The sequence below is a fragment of the Hylobates moloch genome, unplaced genomic scaffold (genome assembly GCF_009828535.3).
Source record: "Hylobates moloch isolate HMO894 unplaced genomic scaffold, HMol_V3 SCAFFOLD_16, whole genome shotgun sequence".
NCBI classification, from domain to species: Eukaryota; Metazoa; Chordata; class Mammalia; order Primates; family Hylobatidae; genus Hylobates; species Hylobates moloch.
In genome coordinates this window covers 72,664,998-72,686,046 of record NW_026652291.1, presented here as the reverse complement: position 1 = coordinate 72,686,046, position 21,049 = coordinate 72,664,998, and the positions used below count along the sequence as shown (strand labels likewise).

The 21,049-nt window shown below is 42.4% G+C and overlaps 1 protein-coding gene, 1 long non-coding RNA gene and 3 pseudogenes across 2 annotated transcripts in view; 2 read left to right on the top strand and 3 right to left on the bottom strand.

Annotated features, from left to right (window-relative positions):
• BRMS1L (BRMS1 like transcriptional repressor) overlaps positions 1-21,049 on the bottom strand; it is a 163,198-nt gene that overhangs the window by 104,581 nt on the left and 37,568 nt on the right. The window lies entirely within an intron of this gene.
• LOC116456258 (calcium-binding tyrosine phosphorylation-regulated protein-like) lies at positions 5,716-9,645 on the top strand (annotated as a pseudogene).
• LOC116456259 (uncharacterized) lies at positions 8,372-12,317 on the top strand (annotated as a pseudogene).
• On the bottom strand, positions 15,561-20,973 carry LOC116456263 (uncharacterized). Its single transcript, XR_004244587.2, has 4 exons — positions 20,868-20,973; positions 19,758-19,883; positions 16,615-16,731; positions 15,561-15,988 (listed from the first exon to the last, which is right to left on the bottom strand). It is a non-coding gene; the product is annotated as an uncharacterized LOC116456263 (long non-coding RNA).
• Positions 19,935-20,053, bottom strand: LOC116456372 (5S ribosomal RNA; annotated as a pseudogene).

Sequence of the window (21,049 nt, the reverse complement as noted above, 5' to 3'; positions counted from 1 at the left end):
GCCACCCAAGCTCAAGTGATCCTCCCATCTCAGCCTCCCAAGTAGCTGGGACCACAGTCGCACACCACCATGCCCAGATAATTTTTTTTACTCTTTTGTAGAGAGGGGATCTTGCTATGTTGCCCAGGCTGGTCTCCAACTCCTGGGATTAAGTGATCCTTGCACCTCAGCCTCCCAAGTAGCTGGGACTACAGGTACATGCCACCATGCCGGGCTAATTTTTGTATTTTTAGTAGAGATGGGTTTTTGCCATGTTGCCCAGGCTGGTCTCAAACTCCTGGGCTCAAGAGATCTACCCACCTCGGCCTCCAAAGTGCTGGGATTACAGGTACGAGCCACTGTGCCCAGACTCTTTTTTTGTTGTTATTTAATCGAATAGTGACAGGTCTTGCTATGTTGCCCAGGCTAGTCTTGAACTTTGAGTTCCAACAGTCGTCTGGCCTTGGCCTTCCAAAGCACATATAACATTTTTAATAAGCTTCGAAAGTTCGTTGAGAAACCATCTTGGGATTGAATTCAATTTATAAATTAATTGGAACAGAATTAGTCTATCCTACTATTATAATTATTATATTATGTATAATTATAGATTATATTATGTTGGAAGAGAATTTATTATATTCAGGATTCCCAGGCTCGTATAGGCATACCTCAGAGATATCACAGGTTCCGTTCCGGGCCACCTCAATAAAACAAGCCATGCAAATTTTTTGGTTTCCCAGTGCAGACAAAATTTGTTTATCCTGTATTATAGTCTATTACGTGTGCAATATAATTTTAGAATATATATATGTATATTTAAAAAACCAAGGCACATGCCTTAATTAAAAAATATTTTGTTGGCCCAGTATGGTGGTTCACGCCTGTAATCCCAGCACTTTGGGAGGCTGAGGCGGGTGGATCACTTGAGGTCAGGAGTTCGAGGCCAGACTGGCCAACATGGTAAAACTCCATCTCTACTAAAAATAAAAAAATTATCTGGGCATGGTGACGTGCATCTGTAATCTCAGCTACTCGGGAAGCTGAGGCAGGAGAATTGCTGGAACCTGGGAGGTGGAGGCTGCAGTGAGCCAAGATTGTGCCACTGCACTCCAGCCTGGGCGACAGAGTGAGACTCCATCTAAACAAACAAACAAACAAACAAAAACTTTGTTGCTAAAAGGTGCTAATGATCATCCGAGCCTTAATCAAGTCATAATCTCTTTGCTGGTGGAGAGTCTGGCTTCCATGTTGATGGCTGCTGACTGAGCAGGGTGGTGGTTGCTGAAGGCTGGGCTGGCTGTGGCAATTTATGAAAATAAGACCACAATGAAGTTTGCTGCCTTGATGGACTCTTCCTTTCATAAAAAATTACTGCATATGGTGCTGTTTGATAGTGTTTTACCCACAATCGAACTTCTTTCAAAATTGGAGCCCATCCTCTCAAACCCTGCCACTGCTTTATCAACTAAGTTTATGTTGAGTTTATTTATGATACTGTGCTATTAATAAATCCTCTGTTGTCATTTCAACAAAGTTTACAATGTTGGGACTCAGAAAACAATACTCCAAGATGAGGGCCTCAGAAGCAAAAGGTTTTTCTCTGCTCTCTTGCCTCTCTTTTTCTCCCATTCTCCCCAGAGACAACACAGAAACTAGAATCCCTCTTTCCCAAAGCAGGTCATAGAAACCAGAACCCCTTTTTCCCCCAAGCCAGACATAAAACCAAAAAAAGATTACTTAACTTCCCCTCTGCCCTATCTGTGTAAAAACTGGCCTTAAAGAAATTATCTGATCTATGTATTTTGACTGTAGGTCATAAGATTCCCATTCCAGAAAGTGTCCTGCCTCCTAAGAAATTCACTCTCAGAAAGGCCTAGAAGAGTCTAGACAGATAGGTCTCGCTGGGTTTCCCCACTAAGTCTCTTACCATTAGATCACACACTTTTTGTCCAATCATGTTTCTACATGGCTGTGCATAGTTTGTTGAACATAAGCATGAAAACAGACGCCAGGCACGCTGGCTCACACCTGTAATCTCAGCACTTTGGGAGGCCAAGGCGGGTGGTTCATCTGAGGTCAGGAGTTGGAGACCAGCCTGGCCAACATGGTGAAATCCTATCTCTACTAAAAATACAAAAATTAGCCAGGCATGGTGGCAGACGCCTACAATCCCAGCTACTCAGGAGGCTAAGGCAGGAGAATCACTTGAACCCAGGAGGTAGAGGTTGCAGTGAGCCGAGATCATGCCATTGCATTCCAGCCTGGGTGATAAGAGTGAGACCCTGTCTCAAAAAAAGAAAAAAGAAAACAAATATTTTTCCCTGTATCTTTAGGTCTTCATTCTAAAAGTTTTCTTGTATACAATTAAAATAAATGGGTATGTCTTTTCTCCAATTAATCTGCCTTTTGAGAGGTGATTTTTTCAGTGAACCATCACAGAGCCAAGGAAAACTCTCTTCTTGGCCCCTACAACAGTGTATTCATCAGGAGTAGGTTCCATCTTAAGAAATCACTTTCTTTGCTCATCCATAAGGAGCAACTCCTCATCCACTAATGCATCCAACAAAGGTGTAGCATCCAGAATTTATAAGAAATTTAAACAATTTCAACAAGCAAAAACAACACCATTGAAAAGTGGGCAAAAGATGTGAACAGACACTTTTTGGGTATTTATTTTAGACTGGGTCTCATTCTCTTGCTCAGGCTGGAGTGCAGTGGTGCAGTCACAGCTCATTGCAGCCTCAACCTCCTGGGCTCAAGCGATCCTCCCATCTCAGTCTTGTGAGTAGCTTGGACCACAGGAGTGGACCACCACACCTGGCTAATTTTTCATTTTTTGTAAAGGCAGGGTCTCCCTATGTTGCCCCGGTTGGTCTCAAACTCCTCAAGTTTCAAGGCTCAAGTGATCCTCCTGATTTGGCCTTCCAAAGTGCTGGGATTACAGGTGGAAGGCCGAAGCGAGTGGATCACCTGAGGTCAGGAGTTCGAGACCAGCCTGGCCAACATGGTGAAACCCCATCTCTACTGAAATACAGAAATTAGCAGGGCGTGGTGGCGTGCGTCTGTAATCCCAGTTACTTGGGAGGCTGAGGCAGGAGAATCACTTGAACCCGGGAGGCTGATGTTGCAGTGAGCCAAGATCATACCATTGCACTCCAGCCTGGGCAACAAGAACGAAACTCTGTCTCCAAAAAAAAAAAAAAAATAGAAACAAGGGTGAGGCTGGGTGCAGTGGCTCACACCTATAATCCCAGCACTTGGGGAGGCTGAGGCAGGAGAATCACTTGAGCCAAGGACTTCAAGACCAGCCTGGGCAACATGGTGAAACCCCATCTCAACAAAAACATACAAAAATTAGTTGGGCGTGGTGGCTCATGCCTACAGTCCCAGCTACTTGGGAGGCTGAAGCAGGAGGATCACTTGAGCCCAGGAGCCAGAGGTTGCAGTGAGCTGAGATCGCATCACTGCACTCTAGCCTGGGCAACAGAGTCGAGACTCTGTCTCAAAAAAGAAAAAAAAAAGGATGAATTTAAGATAGGGCCTTTTTAAAACTGCAACTCTCAGATGAGTTGGCACAAGAAAAGAAAATTTTTTAAAAAGATAAAACTGTAACCCATCCTCAATTCAGCTCAGTACCTGAAGGTAAGCAGCCAATACTCTTCCTGCACAGCAGAAGAGAGAGTTAAGTCCTTTCTGGAAGAAAATAATATCGTCTGGAGGTCTACAATTCTTTTAAACAATATCTAAGATTCAAACTAGGCATGCCAAGAGACAAAGCCATATACATGATTATCAAGAAAAATACAGTGGAAACAAACTCACACATGACCCAGATACCAGAGTAAGCATATAACAGCATTAACTACTGTGGCTGGGCGCAGTGGCTCATGCCTGTAATCCCAACACTCTGGGAGGCTGAGGGGGGCGGATCACTTAAGATCAGGGGTTCTAGATGAGCCTGCTCAACGTGGTGAAATCCTGTCACTACTAAAAATACAAAAATTAGCCGGGTGTGGTGGTGGGCACCAGTAATCCCAATTACTCAGGAGGCTGAGGCAGGAGAATTGCTTGAACCCGGAAGGTAGAGGTTGCAGTGAGCCTAGATGGCACCACTGCACTCTAGCCTGGGTGACAGAGTGAGACTCTGTCTCAAAAATAGAATAAAATAAAATAACTAGTATGACTAAAATATAAAAAGAGAGTGGGGAGGGTTTAAAAAGATTGAAGGATAAAGGCTTTTACTAGATAACTGAAATCTATAAAAACTAAATGTAAATTCTCAAACTGAAAAATACAATAACCGAAATTAAGAACTCAGTCTATGGGTTTAACTGCAGATCAGATGCAACAGAAAAGAGGATTATTGACCTAAAAGGTCAATAGAAAAATATACGAATTGGCCGGGCACAGTGGCTCACGCCTGTAATCCCAACATTTTGGGAGGCCGAGCCTGGCCAACATGGTGAAACCCCATCTCTACTAAAAGTACAAAAATTAGCTGGGCGTGGTGTAGCACGCCTGTAGTCTCAGCTACTTGGGAGGCTGAAGCACGAGAATCGCTTAAACCCGGGAGGTGGAGGTTGCGATGAGTCAAGATCGTGCCACTGCACTCCAGCCTGGGTGACAGAGCGAGACTGCGTCTCAAAAAAGAAAAATATATAAACTGAAGCACAGAGAGAAAAATCAGAAAAAAGCATAAGAGACGTGGAATACTGAGAAAAGACCAAACATACATGTAACCTAAGTCCTAAAAAGAGAGCAGAGTGGATGGAGCAGCAGCAGTGTTTTAAAAGAGAACGGTCACCTCTAGGGCCTCGAGCTTAGTTTCTAATGCCATTCTCCAACACACTGAACGGGGCTCCTTGGAGAAGTGGCTGAATTCTAGGCCTGGGGCAGGGAATGAACACTGGAGCTTCTGATAGTGCTAGAAAGTAAGGAAGTGCTCAAAGAAACCCACAATAGTAGAGTCAGTGGGACACAGGAATCAACTGAAAGCTCTCAATGGCCAAGCTAGAACAATTAGAACTATAAAGTAGTATTGAATAATCATCCAAAGCATAAAATATCCATGAGTCCATGTTGAAATAAATGACAGAATACATAAATAAATGGGAGAGGAGAGACAAATCTCCTGTGCTGAAAACTCCATATAATTTACGCAGATACGATGCCCTCGACGAGGTGGGTCATAACATCCTGCTCTTTCAGTGTGGGCTGCACACAGTGATTCCCTCCTAATGAGCACAGGATGAACACGGAGGAAATGAAACCGCCTTTGCAAAATGATGACTGAGACAGTGAAAGAGATCTAACTTAACCGACTCCATCTTGCTTCTAACCTCCAAGCTGTCCTTGTTCATTCCTGGGCATAGCTGAACTAACTTGGGGGGAAACTTAGTTTATAGTTTTAGTTTAAAACAAAGACGATAACGGCCCTTTCCCAAAGCAGATCTCCTTCCTGTCTGAGGACTGGACTACCTTTGTAGGACTAACATTAGCCACGGGATTAGAAATTATGGTTTAGGAGCCATGCAGCTGGAGGCTACAAGATTCTGACCCTCCCTACACTGCTCCTAAGATCAGTGCTTGAGATATTCTGCAGACCCTGCACTTGATGGATCAGCTGGCACCACCTGGATCGATAAATTGGCTGGTCTGATCTTGTGGCCTCGACCCAGGAACTGACTCAGCACAAGAAGACAGCTCTGACTCCCTGTGATTTCATCCCTGACCAATAAGCACTCCCCGCCCACTGGCTCCCCCCACCCACCAAGCTGTCCTTAAAAACTCTGGTCTTAAAAAAAAATGGTCAGGAGGAACGACACCACAGAAGAAATTAGAATGTTTAAAAGAACCAGGAAAAACATCTGTAGAATCTAAAGTACCTACCCAGATGGAAAAATCTACAGACACAGACGAGGACAATGTAACCAGAACAGAATATAGTGACAAAACCACACAGTTTCTATCGGTTTATGCTGAGCCAGGCACTGAGCAAACGGAAGCAGTTGGTGATCTTTCTCCCAAACCAGCCACCCCTAAGACTACTACCCCACCCTCATCACCACCTCCAACACCTTTCTCACCAGAGTTTGCCTACATCCCAGCTGACCCAGCTCAGCTTGCTGCTCAGATGTTAGGTAAAGTTTCATCTATTCATTCTGATCAATCTGATGTTTTAATGGTGGATGTGGCAACCAGTATGCCTGTTGTTATCAAGGAGGTGCCAAGCTCAGAGGCTGCTGAAGATGTCATGGTGGCTGCTCCTCTTGTGTGTTCTGGAAAGGTGCTAGAAGTGCAGGTTGTGAGCCAAACATCTGTCCATGTAGACTTGGGTTCTCAACCTAAAGAAAATGAGGCTGAACCATCAATGGCTTCCTCAGTCCCCTTGCAGAATGAACAAGAACCTCCTGCTTATGATCAACCTCCTGAGGTCACTTTGCAGACTGATATTGAGGTTATGTCAACTGTTCATATATCATCATATGTTCATATATCATGTCTATAACGATGTGCCTGTGACTGAAGGAGTTGTTTATATCCAGCAACTGCCAGAACAAATTGTTATCCCTTTTACTGATCAAGTTGCTTGTCTTAAAGAAAATGAGCGGTCAAAAGAAAATGAGCAGTCACCAACCAGTTAGTCCCAAATCTGTAGTAGAAAAGACCACCTCTGGCATGTCTAAAAAATCTGTAGAGTCTGTAAAACTTGCACAGTTGGAGGAGAAAGCAAAATATTCCTCAGTATATACGGAGGCAGAAGCAACAGCTCTGCTCTCTGACACATCTTTGAGCGGTCAGCCTGAGGTACTTGCACAACTCCTGGATGCAGAGGGCGCTATCGAAATAGGCTCTGATAAATCTCTGCACCTTGAAGTGGAGATCACTTCAATAGTCTCTGACAATACTGGGCAGGAGGAGTCTGGGGAAAACTCTGTACCCCAGGAGATGGAAGGCAAACCTGTGCTCTCTGGGGAAGCTGCAGAAGCAGTGCACTCAGGTACATCTGTAAAGTCATCTAGTAGCAACAGCTGAATAAGGTTTGGTGAAGCCAGGTAAGAAAATCAGGTATTTCCATTACAAATTGCATTTCAGGTGACATCTGTATTTCAGGTAGCCATCTCTGTAGGCTCCCTGCAGATTGGTCAGTCTTTATTTTCAATAGATTTTTTTTAAATGCCAAAGCCATTTAAAGGCTTTGTTGTATTTGAGATTCTACTACTATGAGAGGAGTGATTTTGAAGTGATGTCCCCAAAGCCTGGCCTCAAAGTTTGGTCATCCAGCACTTTTGTGTCACTCTTTTGGACATATTATGTAGTCAACAACAGTATAGTCTGTTGTGAGGTACAAAATATATTCATGTGATCTGAATATGCTGATTGCAAAACTGTAATTAGAGGGTGTTGGTTTGAAATTTTCCTCTTGCGAATCTAAAATTAAACTACAGCAATGCATTTACATAGGCTATGGCATTTTAAAAAGTGAAAAAATGGTGGTGTGCTTGACTGCTTTCACACTGAGTCAGGAGAGCTCTGTAACCAGGTTTAGGGTGCTGGGCCATGCATTTGTTTTCTGCCTGGGAGCTTCCTGCAGCTGAAGGAGCAGCTTCATAGCTAGATGGAGAGGGGAAATGTCAGGGGAGCCGGGAGGTATCAGCAGCAGAAAGGACAGCCCGGCACTTGAACAGCAATAGGCGCAGTTTACATAACTGCCTTCCTTTGATCAGTTCCCTCTCCCTGGCAAGTGCCAAAATCAAGCTGCTTTCTTGGCTGTTGAACTATCACCATGTTTTCCTGTGACACAGACATGATGTGACCTTCATGTGCATCTAATTATGGAATTTGGTCTGCTCACCTTCCTGCCTTATGAATAATTGCAAGGGCCCTTCTCTTTTTAGGGACAGAAGGGACATGCATGAGCCAACCCCCCATTCCTTTTGCAAAAACTCTCTCAATCCTGACTCTTAACTGAGCCAGAGTGATTCAAAAAGTGTTAGCAGAGCAGGTGTTTAGAAAAGATCACATTTTGTCTGGCAGTGTGGCAGAGATTCTGCACAGCTGGAAAGGCAGAGGGCAGCGCTGGGAGTGGAGCATGTGAGACTGGCACTATATTTGTGGCTTAAGCAGCACATCCAGACCAAGTCACTGTTTTCAAATGCTTAACTATTTCTAAAGGAAAACAGAGTTGTCCACAACACTAAGAGGATATTAACCAAAAATTCAGATTATCAAAACCTCTCTCCCTGTGAGACAGCTGAAGACCTGGCTTGTACATATTTTTCAACAAGGTTAAAAAAAAAAGATTACTTGAAAGTATCTGAAACTTTGGAAAAACACGTGCATAGTGTTATTTTCTTTTTTCTTTCTTTCTTTCTTTTTTTTTTTTTTTTTTGTTGAGACAGAGTTTTGCTCTTGTTGCACAGGCTGGAGTGCAGTGGCATGATCTTGGCTCACCACAACCTCCGCCTCCCAGGTTCAAGTGATTCTCCTGCCTCAGCCTTCTGAGTAGCTGGGATTACAAGCATGCGCCACCATGCCCGGCTAATTTTGTATTTTTAGTAGAGATGGGGTCTCTCCATGTTGGTCAGGCTGGTCTCGAACTCCCGACCTCAGGTGATCCACTTGCCTCGGCCTCCCAAAGTGCTGAGATTACAGGCATTAGCCACTGCGCCCGGCTCGTAGTGTTATTTTCTTTTCAGGGGAAGAGGAAAGGCTGCACCGGGGATAGATGGCCCAGTGTTCAAACGGTGAACTCAGCACATTTTGGCAAAGTGAAACTCCTCTACTGGGAAACTTTTCTCTGAGGGCCCATCTTCTGGGACTTGGTTCTCCCAAGACAGTACTGTCTTCAAGAGGCAGGTCACATTTGCATTATAGATGGCACTACTAAACCTCTTTTTCTCAACCCAAAGAATCCCTGTGGGACCAACCAGCCTTTTACTGCCACCTAGGATCTACGATTTCAAGTCTTGCCTAAAAGGGGTGCTCTCTGGGGTTCTCAATCCTAGATTATGTGATGTTTTATGTGTGGTAACAAATTAATGGGAGATAATGGTGCCTGTGAAGGGCCAGAGAGATTTTGATTATGTGGTGAAGATGATACCTAGTGCTAACTTCTTTAGGAAATAAAACACTATGCAGATGCACTAACGCTTCCTTTAATGGCTGAACGCACTCTTCAATTGACTTTTGGGTAAAGCTAAAGGTTGTGTTGACCAGTTTTGTCTGTGAGGATCCTATAGAAGCCACGTCTAAAGTTGAAGTAGCTGGAAACCACAACTTAGAATAAGATTGCTTCTTCAGCCACAACTGTAGTGTCCCTGCCACTTGCCACCACACCACTGTTCTCGTTTTTCAACTGTAGAGAATCTCTTTCACACTGTCAAACACGATTATGCAGCCCTCTGTATAGCATGCTCTCTGGTACATATCACTTCAGCTGTTTTATATGTAAAGGAGACTTACAAAGACATTACTATGCATAGTGCCTGATACAGAGACCAAAACTTTAATTCCTGCAAAAATTTTTTTTATAGCAATGGCAGCAAGTGAACGAGGACAACCACCACCATATTCTAACACGTGGACCCTTTATTGTCTAACTGATAAGAATCAGCAAGGTCACCCATCACCGCCACCTGCACCTGGGCCTTTTCCCCAAGCAACCCTCTGTTTATCTAATCCTAACGTTCCAGAGTTTCAGCAGCATCCACCAAAAGTCACTTTTCCAACTTATGTGATGGGCGACACCAAGAAGACCAGTGCCCCACCTTTTATCTTAGTAGGCTCAAATGTTTGGGAAGCACAGGGATGGAAACCTCTTCCTGGACATGCTGTTGTTTCACAGTCAGATGTCTTGAGATATGTTGCAATGCAAGTGCCCATTGCTGTTCCTGCAGATGAGAAATACCAGAAACATACCCTAAGTCCCCAGAATGCTAATCTTCCAAGTGGACAAGATATTCCCCAGGCCAAAAAGCCCTGTTTTCCTTTCTGTTGCTTTCCCAGTAGAAGATATAGCTAAAAAAAGTTCAGGATCTGGTGACAAATGTGCTCCCTTTGGAAGTTACAGTATTGCTGAGGAGGTAACCGTGACTACTGCTCACAAAGTTCTCAAAGCAGTAACTGAAAACTCGCAGGTACACTTTCCTACCACAATATTTAGGCCTTAACACACATGCGTTTTAAGCATTTTGATTTCTTGACCTGGAGATTTAGATATTTAAAAACAATTTGAGATAATAAGTTGGGGTATACTCTAATTTCCTGGGGTTATTGTCTTCAAGTTCCTAACCACCAGTTACTAATAAATGCAAAGCAGGTGCACTGTACCACGACTCATGCCAAGGATTTGATGCCTGATACGTGAAACTAATGAACTCAGTTGCCTTTGAATACCTAGTCCATTGTCTAACACAGTGGTAGATGTGAAAAGGGGATGGATTTTTAAAACAGGACAATTTAGTTGGCATGTTTAGGGAGTAGGGAGGAGCTGGGAACAACTGAAGAGCAAGGTAAGAGAGAAAAGTCTTGATTATGTAACGGAGCCCTTAATCCACGTGGTAAGAGGCAGTAGATGGATAGGTGAGAGGCAGAGTAAAGAGCTAAACAACAGCTGAGATTAACTGTGGATGAGACAGTTTGATCACTCACAAATCATTTTTTAATTTTTCATTCATACTTAATGCCAAGCCTGATGCTAGCCCTCCTCCCCTATGTGTGGACAGTAGAGTGAGCAAAAACATGGGACCTACATCTTAGTTGGGGAGACAGACAAAAAAGTGTATTACAACATGTAAAGTATTATGAAGAAAACAAGGTACTGACACAGGCCTACCTTTAATTGTCGCTATTAGATAGGGTGTTCAGGCTCAGATGTAAACTGACACCCAAGCATGAGAAGGAGCTAGCTTTGCACGGTGTGCCCAGGCTGTGTCCTAGGGCAGAAAAGAACATGGGGGTTCCAGAGACAGCAAAGTAGGCCACAATGAGACTGGCTGAGGGGAAATGGGGAGATTGTGTGAAATGAAGAAAGATTTTGATTGAAAGTTCAATGGGAAGACAGCACAAGTGTTTTAAGCAGAAGAATGACTGATAGAATCAGATTCCTGTTTTTATTAGATCCCTCAGGCTGCTATGTGGAAAACAGATTAGCAGTAAGGGGGAGGTCAACAGAGGAAGTGGGGAGATGAGTTGAAAGTGCAGAAGTGTTATACACCAATTAGTTACTTACAATGATTAGTGGGAATTTTAAGTTGAACATCTGAGAGATCGACAAAAGCTAGATTTCATTCATAAGCAGGCTCAAGGACCAGTTACTATATTTAAGGAAAGACAAAATTATCTTAGGGCTACACGTACTTCTTCAAACTCTTTATGGACTTTTGGTGGAATTGCCAAAATGACTGTTTTCAGCATGAAATTGCTGGGATATTTCAGTGCAAAAGCCCATAGGTAACTAGTTAAGCTTAGTAACAGAGCAGGAGGGTAGACCTTGCATTTCTGATCTTCTACTCATTTCACATGTTCAGTTTCATGTTTAACTTTAAACAATTCAATGTTTGCATTATTCCTAACAGATCCAGAAATGACGCGGTTTGGGTCAACATTTCAGGGAGGAGTCTGCCACCAGTGTAATGTATCAATAAACTTCATGCAATCATACAATTTTGTATTGCTTTTTTTTGTAATTTAGGAGACTGCAACCAACCAACCAAACACAAAAGGCCTGTCTTTTCAGACTTATAAAGCAATAGCATTTTCCAACTCCTATGTATATACTTTTAAACCATTCCCACTCTAACAGATCTAGTAACACATTTTCTAACCAGGTGGTTCCACTTGATTCTGCACTGGAGATTCACACCGAATGAATACGGTAGCACCTCTCTATGCTGTATCTATCCAGAGATTAACTGAATGCTAAATGCCTGCTTACCACTATGCATGCCAGGTAACCGGTTATCTCCTTGGCCCTGGGAGCTATGGTACCACAAGGACTTCTTTCATAGGACGCTTTTAACAATTTAGGATAGTAGTAAGTGGCAACATTAGTATATTTGAAATTTTAAAAGAAACCACACTTTTGGGGAACACTCTAAAGGCTTTATTTAGCATCAGGTAGATTATTTCATTATAATACTTGTTAACTTCAAGATAGCAATTAAAATCATGGGCTGGCAGCTACCTAAGGCCCCTGGGAGCAGTATCTCAGTCTGGGGTTTGGGTGGATAAATACTATAAGATTTAAGATTAATGTGCCCCAATTAAAGGGGCAAAACTACTGTACAGTAGGTCTCCACACATATTTTAAATACACAGGTACCTTGCAAACTTGAAATGCACAAGACCTCCTTTTATGTAGTTTGATACTTATGAGTGCAATTTAATTTCTCTAGTGGCATTTGCCACTGGAAGTGGAAGCATTTAACAAGGTTTGTGATTATGTAATGGTGATTAAAATCTATATTTCTAGGACATTTTTGTGAATTGCTAGATTTTATACATATTTTCACTTCAAATGTAAACTTAAACATTTTAATGATATTGACTGCAGAAAACTGTAAAAGGTCAGAGCACTAAGTAAATGAAATACTTTTCCAGTTTAATTCTTTAGAATTTTCAAATCAGAAATATCTATTCTGAATATTCAGGCATTTTTTTTTCTTCTTGGAAGATGGAAGGGGTAAAATTGGGAGGATTAGTATGAATAAAAGCCATCTTATCAGTGGAGTCTTTATAAAATGACATAACCTCTACATTTGAGCAATATACATTGTATAGGAGGAGAGTTCTAAATATGTCAAAGGTTACATCTAAAACATTCAAGCATGACAGCATAAAAATATTCAAAATAACTTGATTTGGGATTACTATATAGTTCCATAAAGCTAAAGTTACATTTAGGTATAAACCTTCAGTAAATATGGCAACAGCAACCATAAAAAGCATATTCCCAAGCAGTTTTCTCTTCCCTCTATATAAAATAGTATTCCAAATAAGTACATTTTATAGCAAAACTATGCATTTTTCCTGACTTTCATCGCCAATATCGCCTTATACCCTGCTTTTGCTGGGTGAAATGCAGTTATCTCATCAGTGTTTTTCATTTTTTTAAAAAGATAAGTAGAAACCAAGGGAAAAAATTTAAAAACATAGGTTTAAGACTTATTTGTAGATTAGCCAAACACCCTGACTTGTATGCATTTTAATAAATGTCAGGCAGATTGAAGTAATTTCTGTCTCAGTAGCTGCCAGAGTAAATCCAGTCCTGTGCTCCATTGTAGGGATTAGGACCTTGACGGAACCACCTGTTAAAGGAAAAAGGACAAGACTTACAGGGGAAACTGTGGAAAATCACAGGCTGTTTCTTCACTAGCTTGCAGTATTTTTCTACTACAGCAACTCATTCTGTGAGTGAGGGATTTCTAAAGAGATGCTGAAGTGATGCTGTTTTTTTGCTTAGGTAGGGAACAGGTCTGTGGAATAATATTCCAAAAGGGGTAATGATACCATGCAAAAGGCATATGGATTTCCCACCAGGATCTAGCACGCTACTTGACAGAAGCAGGGTCTTCTAATAGGTTGGTTCGAGACAATGTATTTGTCTAACCGGTTTACCCTCTAGCCTAGGTCTTATTTTCCACAAGGCATTTTTTTAAGTAGTTGGGAATAAATTAGGATAACGAAATTAACATTTATAGCATACCCACAGCAGTATGTAAGGCACCTGGTTCAGTGTAAATGCCCTTCAGACTCTTTTTTTTTTTCTTTGAGAAGCAGTTTTGCTCTTGTTGCCCAGGCTGGAGTGCAATGGTGCGATCTCAGCTCACTGCAACCTCTGCCTCCTGGGTGAAAGCGATTCTCCTGCCTCAGCCTCCCTAGTAGCTGGGAATACAGGCATGCTCCACCACACCCAGCTAATTTTGTATTTTTAGTAGACAGGGTTTCTCCATGTTGGTCAGGCTGGTCTCGAACTCCTGACCTCGTGATCCGCCCACCTCGGCCTCCCAAAGTGCTGGGATTACAGGTGTGAGCCACTGCACCTGGCCTCAAACTCTTAAACCTCCATTTTACAGATGAGAAGCTGAATGTCTAAGCAGTTAAATAACTTGCCCAACCTAGTAACTGATGGCAAATTTAGGTTTAAGGTTAAAGACCATGATTTTTCTAATATACCATGCTACACATAATCCAAAAGACATGAATAGACATTTCTGAAGACATACAAATAGCCAACAGGATACAAGAAAATGCTCGACGTCACCAATTACGAGGGAAACGTGAATAAAACCCACAAGATTATCATCTTACACCAGTTAAGATGGCAATTATTAAAAAGAAAAACATGCTGGTGAGGATGCAGAAAAAAGCAAGCTCATACACTGGTAGTGAAAATATAAATTAGTACAGCCATTATGGAAAACAGTATGGAGATATTTGTTTTTTTTTTTTTTTTCAATACAAACCATTAACGCTCTACATGGAGGATGCCAGGCACAGTATTAAGCACAAGAACTTCACAAAAGAACCATCTACACGTATCTCCCTTTTATTAGAACACAAATACCAGAGTCAAATATCAAACAAAAATTGTAACAGATACCTGGGCTAGTAAGAGGCAGAGCTAGTATCACAGATGCAGCATCTCTTTGACAGCCTATGCTCTTAACAACCTTGCCAAGAACAACCTGTTTATTCTTAAGGCCAAAACAACTGTGTTAAAATTCTTCAGTGAAAAATTGGGTGTAAAAACTAAATAAATGTGAAATTATTCTAAATTCTTAGTGAGACCTCACAGAGCTCCTTCAGATGCCATTCTTAAGAAATTTAAACTGTCTTCCAAAATACTGTTGCTGTGTCTCACTTTTTCTCCAATGTGGCACTATGACATGTTAGATGTGATGGCTCTATCATAAGAGGCCATGTGATGGCTCTATCATAAGAGGCTGCCTAGTGTGGGAGAGGATGTTTAGCAGCATCCCTGGCCTGCAGACGCCAGTAGTCCCTCCTAAGAAGTGACAACCGAAGTCTTCAGACTTTGCTGCATGTCTCTTTGGGGGGAAAAATGCCCCCCTTTTGAGAACCACTGAGTTGGAAAAAATTTAACACTATAAGATAAAAATGGGCTGGGTACAGTGGCTCACACCTGTAATCCCAGCACTTTGGAAGTCTGAGGCAGGTGGATCACCTGAGGTCAGAAGGTCCAAGACTAGCCTGGCCAACAGGTCGAAACCCCATTACCACTAAAAATACAAAAATTAGCTGTGTGTGATGGCACGTGCCTGTAGTCCCAGTTACTCAGGAGGCTGAAGCACAAGAATAGCTGGAACCCAGGAGGTGGAGGTTGCAGTGAGCCAAGATTGCACCACTGCACTCCAGCCTGGGAGACAGAGCAAGACTCTGTATAAAAAAAGAAAAAAATGTTGTAATTGATACCCCAGTTACCCTGATGTGATTATTACATATTGTATGCCTGTATCAAAATATCCCACATACTACATAAGTATATACACCTATTTATACCAACACACAAAAACATTTAAGTTATAATTAACCAAGGAGAGGCCACACTCTCCTTTGGGGCTGACAAGGTGCTATGTAAATTCTGAAGTAGACAGTGACTTAATTAGTTGGAATATGCCTCTGGCCATCTCCAGTATATTAAATTTTCAGGGGAGTACTACCACAATAATATGAGCTAATAAGGTGTGCTCAGATTTCCAAATTTAAAATAGAAGTTTGAATTTAAATTGAATGTTAACTGAAAGAGAGACTAAAAACGCTAGTACCCCAGTGATGCTAACAATCACCAGGAATAAAACAAAGCATCATCGCCCGAGAAATGAGTCTTCACTTGTGGCTTTGGCGGATGCTAGTTACCTATCTCTCCATTTTCCATGGCTCTGATGTCAGGCCGTAACCTGCAGTCTGTCTTGGGAATCACACTCTCCATGTCTTTGTCTACTTCATTCAAAACCATTGCAGAACTAGTAAAATTATACATCTGAAAAGAAGCAAAAGGATGAAATTAAAATATGCCAAGGCATAATGCAGAATGAAACTTTCTGAAAGTAGAAGAGGGTTGACTTGACAATGACCCCCCCCTTTCGTGGTAACAATGGTCAGTCATTCTCGGATCACACATATCTAAATGTTTTCCCCAAAATCTGCACCATCTGTGAGTATCTGTCTCAAAAAATCTCAAAGCAGGCTTTGCAGAATAAACATCCTCTATCATGATCAACTTTAAATAGAACTCTAAGCAAAAATCAACATTCTTTTATCTTCATTAAAATCATTCCTTGCTGGGTCTGGAGGGCTGGTACTGACTAGGCTGCACGAGCTTATATTTAATAAGGACCAGTTTTACCACTAAGTAGCTATTAAAGAAGCCCCAGTGAAGTCCTAACTCAACACATCCTCCCAGCCAGATGCCAGAGGGATGGACAGCATGATGCACTTACGATGCGCTGAGCTCAGGCAAGAAGGGAGCACCCGGGAGCCAGTGGGGGCTCAGGATGCCAACCTGCCTGTCTCCATGCTGCCTGGGCTGACCCTGCATGTGCCAGGAAAGAGCACCACAATGCTGAACACAGACAGTGAGACTGCAGCCAGCAAGCCCAGTCTCACCTGGGTAGAATTTGGAGGCCATGGGGCTATTCACCGTAGAAGAACACTTCCAGGGATAATGAATACACTTTCAGAATCTGGCATTGGCATTTCACCCGAGTCCTCAGAGGTGCTCATCTAGAAAAACCAACCAATGAACAAAATTTAAGTAGAAAGTTTTAAGATACAGTCAAGCACCACATAATGACATTTTCAGTCAACAACAGACTGTAAATATGATGGTAGTCCCCTAAGGTTATAGCGGAGCATGTATAGAAATCTGCTATAAGGCATTTGATATTGGCATTGCAAACCAAGTAAGGGAAATGACTGATACCCAGTAATGGTGTTGGGACTTTTGGCTTTCCACATGAAAAAAGAGATATAAATAAAAATACATACACAATCTAAGTTTGTGTGAAGTACACTGTATGAGGTTCGCACAATGATGAAATCACCTAATGTTTTCTTAGAACATATCCCTGCCCTTAGGAAAATATATATACACTTACAAATTGTAAACCATCGTTTATTGCACACCACTAGAATGTAAACTACATGAGGGCATATGACACTGTGACTTTCTAATTCTTATATCCTTACTTTGAACACAGTGTGGGAAGCCAACGGATACCTGCTGAATGCCCGAGTGGGTGCTAAGAGTCTCACAAGCTTCGTGTGTTGTGCCACTTAGTCTTATCCGCATTTAAGTCATTATCATCATCACTCTTTCCTATAGGGTTTTATGTTTTTAAGGCTGTTTCCATTTTAAAGACAAAATAATTCATTTGAGTATTTATTTTTAATATTTTTGAGATAGGGTCCTGCTCTGTTGCCCAGGCTGAAGTACAGTGGTGCAATCACAGCTCACTGTAACCTCAAACTCCTGGGTTCAAGCGATCTTCCTGCCTCAGTCTCCCAAGTAGCTGGGACTATGGGTATGTGCCACCACACATGGCTAATTTTTTAAAAAATATTTTTATAGAGATGAGGGGTCTCATTATGCTGCCCAGGCTGGTCTTGAACTCCTGGCTTCAAGCAATCCTCCTGCCTCAGCCTCCCAAAGCACCATTTGAGTATCAACTAAGGAACTTCTGGAGGCCCAGCCACTGGGGTGCTAGAGAAGCACCATCACTACCTGACTTTCATGGAGCTCACACACTAGAGAGGAACAATCTGAGAACAACAAAAGGTTACATTCTTGGGGAAGTCAACTAAATATATCAATGGCAAAACCAGGAGGGATCCCAAATGCATCAGATGAAAAGAGAATTTTTCATTAGATGAAACACAGGGAGCCAGCGTTTCCTCAGGCCCCCCTCCCCGCGGCCCCAGCTATGCTAGTGCTCTATGTATGTGGTCTTTATGCAACAACCCCTCGAGGAGAGCTCACGACTGCTTTTTAGACATATGGAATGAAGGCTTTGGAAGGGTAAGTCATAGTCCCAGCATCACACAGTGAACAAATCTAGAACTACTGGCTGAGACACATTCAGTGAATATACAGTTTACAAAATAGCACAGAGGTGACAACGCTAATGACACAAACTTCCCTCAGTGTCTGTGTTCAGGAACGTCAGAAATCCATGGTAGGCAGATGACAGGAACACAGGAATGAGAGAGACCAGAAAAGCAGTGGATGTGTGAGAATACCTGCTCTCTCCAAGGGGGAAAAAAATACTTTTTTCACAGACTGACTGGGAATTTAGGGAATATAAGGAATGTTTCTGGAATTTCACCAACATTCTCGGCCATCCCCACTCTGTGAATAGGTTGGAATGCAAGCGTGTTGGGGAGATCGTCTTTGTCAAGGTGCCTCCTATTAGCAGGAGTTGCCACCAAGGAGTTTGTGCCGGGGGTCCCAGAATCCTGGACATGCCCTTCTCAGCCCCATCAGTTTCCTGCTGGCTGAAGAGCACAGTTGGTGCACAGTTCCCGTGGGCAGGAACAAGGGATATAAAGAGGGAAGCAGAACTGTGCACACACAGCTGAAGGGAAACAAAGAAAGAAAGAAACAGCCCCACCCACAGGAAAGCAGAATGCTCCCGCCGTTTAATAAACCTCTTTTCACTTTGGGAGCAAGGCTAACTCCATCTAAAAAGAAAGTCACTCATGAATACACCTTCTGCTTTTGAGGGATCTTAGGGCTTCCTGAACTTTCACATGCATAAGAAACGCTAAAGAGCCCCAGAGACTGGTCTTCAGTAGGTCTGAGGTGAAGCTGGGCCGCCTGCATTTCCAATAAGCTCGCAGATGATGCTCAAGATGCCAGTCTGAGGAAGCACTTTTGGCAGAAATGACTTTATCAGTCTTTACTATGAGCAGATACTATTCTGAGCCCATTATGTTTGTTAACTCATTTAACAGGTAGGTGCTATTATAGTGCCCGTGTTACAGATGAAGGCACTGAGGCAGAGAGATGAGAAATCTCGGCTTGTACTGCTCATCACCGGTGGGGCTAAGATTCTAACCCAGAGTTTGCGCTCGGAACCATTATCTTGGTTACTGGAAAGGAATCCGTCCTCAAATATGTCCTGTCCAAAGAGGTGCAGTCCTCGAGCATTTATGCCAGGAGGGAAGGGGCAGGAGTTTGCTAACCACTGGAGCCTGCTTGGGACCACGTGACAAGAAGCCATGTACGTTCCTCCCCTACTGGGATTTAACTGTCCCACAAAGAAGGAAGTTTAGTAAGAGGAAAGCAGCCCAGGGATCACTCCTTTAACTACGACAGTCTTAACTTCAGTAATTTCGCGATAAAGAACAAGGCAACAAAACTGATGATAAGCATGAAAATGTCAGAGAGAATTTTGGAGGAAATTTTAAATCTTCAACAGTTTCAACTTTCAATGCACATAAACAGGAGGAAAAGAAAATTTGTTTCATTAAGATGAACTCCAACATTCCACAGCTATGTGAATTAAAGCAAAGCTCCACGTATAATTGCCCCACAGTTAAAAAACTGATAGGTGTCCATATCCTATACAAGGCTATACCGAGTACTTGTTAAAGCAAATGTCTGATCATTAAAAAGAGAAAAGTGACATGCATTAGCAACAAGGAAGAAGAAAGTCAGACTGTGACCCTAGAACAGGCCAACTCCAAAAGGATTAGTACACACTGAAGAATCCAGTTACTCCTTCGATACCACCTTACAGGATGTTCACCTGTTTGCTGTTCTTCTTCTCTTCTGTATTTTTCTTATCCTTTTTTTGTAAGCATCAAACGTGGCAAGGTCAACACTGTATAAACATTCAGTCCACTTCCCATAGAGGGCACAGAGCTTCTTTTTGCTGTCAAGAAAAACTGATGTTTAGTTAACAAACCAGGGTTTGTTTTTTTAAAGCCAACAGCACCTGGTATTCCCAGGTGGTCTCCCATCCAAGTACTAACCAGGCCTGACCCTGCTTAGTTTCCAAGAGCAAATGAGATCAGGTGTGTTCAGGGTGGCATGGCCGTAGACTGTTTTGCTGCAATTGAATATTACTATAAAGGTGTGTATGACTCACAGAGTCTCACTCTGTCACTTAGGCTGGAGTACAGTGGTATAATCATGGTTCATTGTAGCCTCAAACTCCTGGGCTCAAGGGTTCCTCCCACCTCAGCCTCCAGAGTAACTGGGTCCACAGACATGTGCCACCATGCCTGCCTAATTAAAAAAAAGTTTTTTTGTAGAGACAGGGTCTCACTATGTCATCCAGGCTGGCCTCAAACTGGCTGCAAGCAATCCTCCCCACTCAGCCTCCCAAAGTGCTGGGAATACAGGCGTGAGCCACTGTGCTCAACCAAATCAGGTTCTTTAATGAAATAAACTTCCCTGTAGAAGAAAGATTTTTTGACTTATTAGAATGCTTGTTTCCTAGGTTATGGCAATGTTTTTTTTTTTGTTGTTGTTTTATTTTTTTGTTTTTTGTTTTTTTTTTAGATGGAGTCTCGCTGTCACCCGGGCTGGAGTGTGGTGGTGCGATCTCGGCTCACTGCAACCTCCACCTCCCAGGTTCAAGCAATTCTCCTGCCTCAGCCTCCCAAGTAGCTGGAATTACAGGTGCCCACCACCATGCCCAGCTAATTTTTTTGTATTTTTAATAGAGATGGGGTTTCACTATGTTGGCCAGGCTGGTTTTGAACCTGACCTCGTGATCTGCCCACCTCAGCCTCCCAAAGTGCTGGGATTACAGGTGTGAGCCACTGTGCCCAGCCAACAATGTATTTTAATATCGACATTTTATCTAGTGAACAAAATCTATACTATTCAACATTTAAAATGGAAATTTTACCTGTTATCTTGAATGTAGCCTTCAACTTTGTGTAATTCCTTACCAAAAAGGCCACATGGCTTAAAATTCAACACACATTTGTCCCCAGTCCTATAAAGAAAATATTAAGTTCAGATTATCATTTATTAACAAAGCAGCAGTAGAGAAAAATAACCGTGATAACTCTTCTAGCAGCAGCTACT